The sequence below is a fragment of the Pongo abelii genome, chromosome 13 (genome assembly GCF_028885655.2).
Source record: "Pongo abelii isolate AG06213 chromosome 13, NHGRI_mPonAbe1-v2.0_pri, whole genome shotgun sequence".
NCBI lineage: Eukaryota > Metazoa > Chordata > Mammalia > Primates > Hominidae > Pongo > Pongo abelii.
Window position 1 is genome coordinate 25274585 of NC_071998.2, and position 9891 is coordinate 25284475.

At 42.0% G+C, this 9891-nt stretch overlaps 1 pseudogene; it reads left to right on the forward strand.

Annotated features, from left to right (window-relative positions):
- Nucleotides 1-5023: 5023 nt before the first annotated feature.
- On the forward strand, nt 5024-5482 carry LOC112134955 (U1 small nuclear ribonucleoprotein C-like; annotated as a pseudogene).
- The last annotated feature ends 4409 nt before the right edge of the window (nt 5483-9891 follow it).

Here is a 9891-nt window from a genome sequence, read left to right on the forward strand (position 1 = left end):
TGATAAGTAAGAACTTACTCCTTCCATTTTGTTACTTGTTTTCTGATTATTTTATGGTCTTCTCTTCTTTCTTTCTTTCCTTTCTGTCTTCCTTTAGTGAAAGGTGATTTTCTCTGGTGATATGATTTAGTTCCTTGCTTTTTATTTTTTGTGTCTCTGTTGTATGTTTTTTGGTTTGAGTTTACCAAGAAGCTTACAAATACTGTCTTATAACCCATTATTTTAACCTCATAACAACATAACACTGTTTGCATATTCAAGCAAAAAATAAAAAATAAGAACTCTATGCCATAACTTTGTTTCCCTGATTTTTTACTTTTTGTTGTTTCTGTTTATATCTTGTACTGTGATATGGAATTAAAACCAAATACTATAAGGGCTCACCTGATTTTTGGTTCTTATGAAGGTGTTTTTTCTGTATAGATAGTTATTAACTTGGTGTCCTTGCAGGGGGGATGATAGGTGGAGCCTTCTAGTCTGACATCTTGCTGCTCATCTTCCTTCTCCTGCTCCTCCTCCCCCTCCTCCTTTTTCTTCTTCTTCTTATTGTTATTATTTCCCTTTACCAATTAGGAAACTGAAGCAAAAAAGGAGTTAAACAATTTATCTGTGGTGGCACAGTTAGTAACCTTTAGAGCCGGGAGTCAAATCCAGGCATTTTGCCTCCAGTATCTGTGCTTTAAGTGCTCCATGGCTTCATTGCTTACATTCATAAATAATAGATTATTCTTCCTTTAGGCTTGGGCTGGGACTGCTTTCACATTTACAGTGCTGTGGGGATTGGGGCAGGAAGAGAGTGACATAGTTTCCACCGAAACCTTATGCTTGCTAATTTCCCACCCTTCCTCCCTTCTTCTCGAACAGATATCACGTCCTTGGGTTGGAGCCCCTTCTCCACTCACATTGGACATAGAATCACTTGTCCAATCAGCTGAAGAATGAAGGATGCCCTGGAATGAATTTGTGAAGGTGTGTGTGTGTGTGTGTGTGTGTGTGTGAGAGAGAGAGAGAGAAGAGAGAGAGAGAGAAAGTGTGTGTGTGCATGGTGGGGGAGTTCCAGGTAGACAGAACTGTGAATGTAAAGCCTCTATTTTTGAGTCCACAGAAAGCATCTATTTCATGAGTATTATTCTACATAATACATTGAAAACATTGTGTTAACTCATTAAGGCAAAGTAAAATTGGAAATTTTGTTCTTTAAAAAAATTGTGAACTAATACCCTTTGTTAAAATCTTTTCTCTGCACCTATCAGAATTTGTAGGAGGCAAGTGCACGCAGTCACTGTCATGTGACACTTCTCTTGTACAAGCTCCTCTTCCACTTTCTGTACGGGCACATAATAAAATTCTCTTTTCTCCATAATATATGAAACTGGGAAAGTACTGGTGACATTTTGCAATATGGTATAACCACTGGTGAGTTTGGGAAGTAATGATGTAATTGAATTAGGCAAAACTGCTAAAATCCTTATTTTTTCCCATGGAATTCTGCCAACATTTCATTTGCTGTAATTCTGCAGAAGTAATATGAAACAAAAATTGGACTTTTTCATCAACTGGAGAAATGGAAACATGTTTATTTAATTGTTATGGCGTGCAAGATATTTTCTTAAGACTTCGAGTTAGAAGGGAGTCAGAAATTTTGACACTTTTTTGAAATTCTTGAAAAAGCCCTCAAATTGTAGGAAAATGAAAGTGGTGAGTAAATGACCATTAAGGAATCATGAAGTGAGAGTTTCTAGAAAGTGAAGAATCTGGGTAAACCAAAGTTGTTCTTAATAACAGAGATTAGAGGCCACATGGCAATGATAGTAATAAAGCAGCAAGAATAATGCTGCCCCAGACACTCTCTGGCAACTTCAGAGAGGTGGACTGATCTGAGCACTGAGAACATTTAAGTGTGGGAAACATTTTACTCTAGCTTTAACTTCTTAATACAAGCTCCAGTTCCACATGTCCCACTCATGCCAACTGCCAGCACCACCAAAGCCCTTAAAAGTTTCCTTGTCTTAATGGCTTCCACTCTCCTCTCCTCTCCTCTCAGGCACCCATCATCCCTGACTCAAACCTGTAGACAAGCCAGACCAAGTTACGTCTCTTCAGAAAAGGAGCAGCTTGAACCATTCTATCCACTTCCAGCCTGGCTTCTAAATCTGGGGTCTCTTTGATAATACTCTCAGCCCAGTGGAGAGGAAAGTCTACTGGGGACAGCTAAAAGTTGGCCTACCCTTCCTAGCACAGCCAGTCCAGAAGCCATGGGCCTGGAGATGGAATGGGTCCAAGTTCTCCCAAAGGCTTTTGTTTGAGAAACACTGGCTTAACTATGAAACAGCATTCTCTGCTGAGCTGAAAAATAGCCCCCCTGCCACCACCACCCAGGGAAGTCCATAGTAAGAACCCTTAGGAAATGGAAGAGGAACAGGTTAGAAACCTGGGTGATTTTCAGGGGTGCTAAGTGGAAATCTTACATTTTTGTGATTACAAAAAAAGTTTCAGTCACATTCAAGTTCATGTGTAGTCAGTGCTGAAATGTAGACATGAGGTCTTAAACTGGGACGCATGAAATCCTTGAAATTGTACATAAAAGTTTGTGGTTGGGGGGTGTGGGTGGGGTATGTGTATGCATTTTTTGAAAACTGAATCCGTATCCTCCATTGATTTCTCAAAGGAGTCTGCAACACCTCCTTCACCTCCACTGCCACCAAAGTTAAGAACCAGTGACTTAAAGGGATTGTAGACTTTTCTTCAGCTGGAAAGAATCTTGGATGGTATTTAGTTCATTTTTGCTCCTTTAAAAATTTTTCTGACATAAAATTGAGTCTGATTAACGTGGGCTGTTTTATAAATGTTGAAGTCTTCTAGGCTTTTTCTCTTCTGAAACCCTTCCAGATGGGTCTTGGAACATGCCTTGTGATGACATCAAGTAGGGCTGTGGTGATGGATCTACCCGTGTAGATGCATCTACATGTGATCGTCTACCCGTGTGTGCCAGAAGGGCTGCTGAGGGGGTGGCAGGCACACTCCTGTCCTCTGGTTTATTTTCATGTGTTTTAACTTGGAGCACAAAGATAGGATTGTGGTTCAGAACTCCAAGCCCCTTCATTTGAAAGGGAACTAGTGAGATTCATCCTTATGAGTAGAACCTGGCAAGGCCCCACAAATGACTTCACTGTGATGATTGTCATGGCTCAACTTTACCCTGAATATTACACATTTATTTCTTTTGCTTTTATGCTTAAAGCAGCTCAGCAATGCATAATTCAAGATGATTATGGCTTGCAAAACCCTGTTTTCTCAACACAAATACTTAAAAAAGAAATCAGCTTGATACTTGGCACCCTTCACTGCAGCTGGGTTCACTCCTCCCAAGTCAGGTGTTTTCATTCAGTGAATGGAAGTTACATATGAAGAGCAGAATGAGAAAACTACAGAATTCCAGTCTCCACAAGAGATTTCGCTGGGGTGAGATGGGAAGCAGAATAGTCAGTTGATTCTTTCAATGTCTAAGTTAGATGTGAGGCCTTCTTATTAAGGCCTTCTTATTAAGTAGAGTAGAAAATACTTGGCAACCATTCGCTGTAAGGGTGGAGGTGAGGGGAGAAGTTAAAGATGACTCCCAGGCTTCTGATTTGGTAATTGAGGCCCACGAATGGAAGAAACTTGGGGAGATATAAATGGGCCCCATTATGGATATGTTGCATTTGGATCCAGGTGGGCAATTTGGTGTGCAGTTCAATATGAGGGTCTGAAGGAGCGGGTTGGGCTAGAGATAGGATTTGGGAGCTATCAGTAAACCTACAGCCTATGCACTGCTGGGAGTTAAAGAAGAGAGTTTCAAAAAGGAGAGCAATGATGCCAAGTATCTCAGAGGAGTCAACTAAGAAAGAACAAACTATTCCCTGGGTTAAACAATGAGGAAGTCATTGGTGACCTTAGGACAAGCAGTTTCTGTGAATTTGAAGAGGTAGAAGCCAAGTCATATCTGATGGAGGACCTCTCCAGAAGCCCAGATAAAAAGAAGACAAATTGGAATGATAGCTAAAAGAGGAATGTAGAATGGTGAGAGTTTTGCCTGTAATTTTTTAGATTTAGAGAGACTTGAATATGATGAGAAGAAACCAGAAGGAGGAGAAAGTTGAAGAAACAGGAGAGCAAATGAATCACTGATGGAACTAATTCCTGGATGGATATGGAGAAGAGTAAATTCAAGAGCGGTGACACAAGGACAGTGGTGACACTGGCCTTGACACATTCGTCCTCCAAGACACCTGGGAAGGAAAACAGAGATGCAGATAAGCTTGTGAGTGGGGAGTGGGAACTGAGGAAGCTCATCCCTGGTCATCTCAGTTTTATCAGTTAAAGAAAGTAGGGGTACTTAGGATAGGCTAGGGAGCATGAGAAGAATGGCAAAAGTTTGGACCTATCATGGAGAAGAGGGGAAAAGGGTAACTGACCAGAAACACAGATACAGATGGCTAGAAGCACTGAGGACCCAGATGAGACTGGAAATCCTAAATGTATACTAGTAGCACCAGTCCACCTAGCTGTGTGTATTTCTCTGACACTTGGCTACCAGTGGGTAGCATGGAAGAAGATGGATATGTTTGGGTTAATCCAGGGTTGGAGATTTATAAGACAGGGTTAATAGAAGGGGGTAAAAGAGATAAGGAAGCTGGGTTTTCTGGGTAGAAAGTAGCTGAAGTGATAAGAATGGGACCTGGGCAGGAAAGGGAAGAAAATGAAACAGGAAAGGATGATACAAAACAGAAGACTAGGGTAAAATGAAGTATACAAGTTGCTGAAGATCTTATGAAGATCAAAGAACAGGTATAATCAGAGTAGGGATGAAAAGTTCTAGAAAGACAGGATAGTATGGTCAGAGAATTCCTGGAATAAAATGTTGTGTTTTTTTTTCCAAAACATTTTACTACTATTTCCATGTTATACTGTAAGTTTGAAAAATGTATCATAAGGTCATCTCCAGGCGTTGTGGAATGGAGTGGCCAACCTCCTTCAGAGCAACATGCCCAAGTCTTATTGTGTCTACTGCAATACATAGCTCTTCTATGACTCTCCATCTGTGAGAAAGGCCCACTTCAGTGGTAGGAAACACAAAGAGAATGTGAAAGACTACTACCAGAAATGGATAGAAGAACAGACTCAGAACCTGATTGACTAAACAATGGCTGCATTTCAACCAGCAAACATACCTCCTACTCTATTCTCTGCTCCTCCTCTGCAGGGGCAATGATACCCCCTCCCCCCAGCCTTCGAGGTCCTCTTTGCCCAAGTATAATGCCAGCACGCATATGGGAGCCCTCCCATGATGCCAATGATGGGCCCTCCTTTTCATGGGATGATGCCAGTGGGACTTGCTCCTGGAATGAAGCCACTCATAGGAGGTCACATGTCAATGATGAGGCCTCCCGCCTGTCCCATGATGGTGCCTGTTTGGCCTAGAATGACTTGACCAGATGGTTAAGGATAGTGCAGAGGCCTTGTGTATCAGGTTTATATTACTTACTCTACTTCACTAGGAGACCATGGTGCTGTGACTCTGGGTGTTTTCTTAACAGCACGATAAAGAAGACTTTCTCTCTTTTCTTATCAAAGAGAGAATAGTTTTGGAGGGGAGAAGTGGGACCAAAAAAAAGTAGTTTTTATTTATATTGTGAAATGTGAAAATAAAATTAACTGTTTTCATAAAAAAGAAACTACAACAACCAAAAAAAACCCCGAAATGTATTACAAGTGAAAGTGTATATGTTTGGTAACTTAAATTTGTTATTTTGTATTATCTGTGCCTTTGGCTCTCTTCCATATGATAATCCCATTCTCTTTTCGTTGAACTAGGAAAATGTAGATCAGGTCTTAAGAGTATCATATTTCTAATGCTTTCACTATTTTATATGTACAGTGATATTATTATTATTTTAAATAGAAGCTCTTGAGAAAGAAGCTAGTGTTTTCTATTTCAGCTGTTTCAGCAGCTGCTGTAAAGATAAGCAAGCTTTCAATATACCTGCTTCTTCTGACTTTTCCTTTCCCCTAAATTTAAGTCGATTATAGGAAAAAATGTAACCTATAAAGCTGAGGAGGACAGATCACATCAATAGAACCCACATGACAGGTGACTAATGGTAACAAAGTGGACCCATGGGATGATGGGGAAAGTTAGGGAGGTTGTGCATACCTTCATGACCTAGATTGGAAGCTGAGCCTGAAACCTAATTAGATACATATGGGTTAGATGTGCATTGCACATAAATGAAGTGCGAGTCACATTTCCATTCCATCTAAGGCTGCTTCAGCTGTACTTTTGGAAGAGATGTTAAGAATTAAGTGTGTACATAATTTAAACATAATTTGGTAGAAAAGCAAATATTTTATTTGTTATGCCTCATTTTGCTAAAATAAGTGTTTAGCAAGTGTGGAGGTTAGGTGAAAATGCAAATGGAATTATAGGTAATGGATTACAGTCCCATTTGTGGAGAATTAAGAATCCCATTTGTGGAGATGAAGAGAATTAAGAATTAAGAAATTCTATTAGTTAGTAGGACTAGGCTGCATCTCAAGAATTCTGTTCATTTGTGTTACAATGGACAGAATAAAGATGGACTACCATGGTGTAGGGAGAAAATAGCAGAAGAAGAAACCAGCCAGGCGCGGTGGCTCACCCCTGTAATCCCAGCACTTTGGGAGGCCAAAGTGGGCAGATTACCTGAGGTCAGGAGTTCGAGACCAGCCAGGCCAACGTAGTGAAACCTTGTATCTACTAAAAATACAAAAATTAGCTGGGCATGGTGGTGGGCACCTGTCGTCCCAGCTACTTGGGGGGCTGAGGCAGGAGAATCGCTTGAACCTGGGAGGCAGAGATTGCAGTGAGCTGAGATTGGGCCACTGCACTCCAGCCTGAGTGACAGAACGAGACTTTGTCTCAAAAAAAAAAAAAAAGCAAAACATTTATTACTGGGTTTGCTATCATTGGCTAGCTCAAACCAGCTAGCAAGAAGATTCTTGTTCCTTTGTCAAGCATATTCCTACAAGATTAAGAGTAGGGATGGTGCCTTGTCAATAGGAAGTGCTTAGGTAAATTGCAGGTCCGTTCTCACCTTCTTTCCTTTGATGGAGAGTGTTGCTGGTTGCCACATCTCATGACTTTAACATCATCTAATTCCCATGCCCATGCTCATCAAACCATCTGTTAGTGCTAATTTGCCTTTCTATGTAGACTTTTCTAAAAAAAAAAAAAAAAAAAAAAAAAAAGGGAAAGGTGTGGGGGGTGGGGTGGGGGCAATTCCTTGGCATGCTGACATGAATACTCCTGTTTGCTTAGCAGTTTTGTCTGTCCTTGTAACTAACAGAATAACATTGTAGTTTATTTACCAGTTTATTGTGAGATGACTAATTAGGGTGACTTGCTGCCCCCTGATTCTGATGAAGTTGGGAAGGGAAATGTAAATTCACCTTTAAAGAAGATCAGCAGGCCTGGATTTTACAGTAGCACTGCCATTAGAGAAGCCCCATATGAGCTACTGCCAATCTCTTAGATATTTTTTCTCTCTCTCTCTCTCTCTTTTTTTTTTTTTGAGATGGAGTCTCACTCTGTTGCCCAGGCTGGAATGCATTGGCACGATCTTGACTCACTGCAACCTCCACCTCCCGGGTTCAAGCAATTCTCCTGCCTCTGCCTCCTGAGTAGCTGGGATTACAGGTGCCTGCCACCATGCCCAGCTAAGTTTTATATTTTTAGTAGAGACTGGGTTTCACCATGTTGGCCAGGCTGGTCTTGAACTCCTGACCTCAGGTGATCTGCCTGCCTCAGCCTCCCAAAGTGCCAGGATTACAGGCGCGAGCCACTACGCCTGGCCTTAAATTTTTTTTTGTCTATTTCAACAAATGTCATGTATGGCTTCTCAAATCATATGTTGTTACCTCTTATTCTGGTTTCAATACTAAAATTCCACTAAATTGCCTGTAATCCAAATATCCTAGACCTGGACAAGGGGCCCTGTTGTGAGGCAGTGGGGCTCAGGCTTCATTCCCATCCAGAATGCTTGTGACAATGCATATTCCAGGCTTCCCATAGAAATCCTGTGTCAGTACATTGAGGTAGAACCTGGACTCTGCACTTTTAGCATCACTGATTCTGATACACGGAGTCGACAGACCACACTTTGAGAAACTTCTTTAGATTGAGGTGCTAGCTCATTTGTGACTATGAGCTCTAAAAGGGATATTTTCTGTTCCTGAGAGCCATGGGTTCCTTCCCTGACCAGAGTGAAGTTCAATGCACACAGAGAAAGGGAAGTGGGGGGAAATGAAGCCGATATGGAGTAACAAAGGAGAGAAAGAACTGGTGCTGGCCCCAGGAAGAAGCTGGAAGATTTTCTGCAAGAACTCAAGCTGTTTGCCTAGGGGACTGGTTCTGATCATGGGGCGAGACAATTTTGTCTTCCTGACAAGTGGGATCTGTTGCCACACTCCTTTGCACAGAGGCAGACTTCAAGTTTTATGGGATTTTTAATTTGGCAAAGACTTCTTTGGCAAAGGTCAGAGACTCCCTCAAGCTGTCCCAAATCATGGTGGTAACATGTTGCGTTCTAAACATGTATGTGACAGTAGGCCTTCTTTCTCTTGTTCTAGAGACCAAAAATGATAGGGATTTCTCATCCATATCTAGTGCTGGAAATCTTTATTACACTTGGCAATCTGATCCAGAGAACTGTAGAATGCTAGAACTAGGGCCAATTCACGGAGTCTGGTTGAGCCCCTCCTTGTTTTAAAGATGCAGAAACAAAGGTAGAGGAAGGATGCATGATTCACCAAAGTCAAACAAACTCTTAGCAAGAGCTGGGACTAGAAGATCTCCTGACGTCAGTGCCAAGAACTCCACTTCCTGCTCCCAAACCACAACTATGAGATTCTCCAAGATCCCCAAGTGCCTTCTGAATCAGCACAGAAACAGTTAGATATGTTGTTTTGATAATTAAGCATATTTTGTCATACAGGTGACAGATACTATCCGCTGCTTTGCAGTTCGATTTTGTCCATTTAACTACATAATTCCTCACTGGCATAAAAAACCCATTTTTGTGTGTGTGGCTGTTCTCATCAGTGATTCTTCCAAGGTAGCATTTCTCCTAAACAAAGTGCAATCGTCATCTAGTGGCTCAATGATAGCAATACAATTTCCTGCAAAAGCTTTGTATGTAGTCCCTATGGAATTAGAGAAGTTTCATGACCTGGAAGAGAATCTTCTGGATCATCAGGTCCAATACCTTCATGTTACAAGTGGGTAAAATGAGGCTCCAGAGGGTGAAGTGACTTGCTGAAGGCCTCATAGTAGGCCAGTGGGGGTCAGGAGGAGCCCTTGACCACACTGAATACACACATTGGCATTACCTGGTCCCATGCTCTTGCAGTACAACAGGTGCTCCTGAAAGGCAGGGAGGTGTCGGGACTCTGGAGTGCCTGGCCCAATGCCGGATGCACAGTAGTGCCCAATGCCTATGTGATAGGTGAGTGAGCCCTTCATGGCCAGCCTTGTTTGCCAGCTTCTGTTGTTTCTCTCATATGCCATCAGGCGAAAGCAGTTCTCCCCACAAAGGAGGCCCCATCAATTTGGTGGAGGTGGAGGTGGCTGGTTGGGGTTGGACACCTGCTTCAGTCAAGTCTGCTGAACAGTGTAGTGGCTTCCAGCTGGCTAGGGGGTGCTTTCTGCCTCATCTGCAGCCTCATACTTCTGCACCCTTTCTGGTCGAGAATCGCTTGCCCAGGACACTTTTGTGTTCAGAGTGAATTTCCTGACAAGCAGCAAATTTAAGTGTCCCCTGCCAGAAGTGGACTGAGCATGCAGAGCCCCATCCCTTTTATTTTTAATGTGCATCA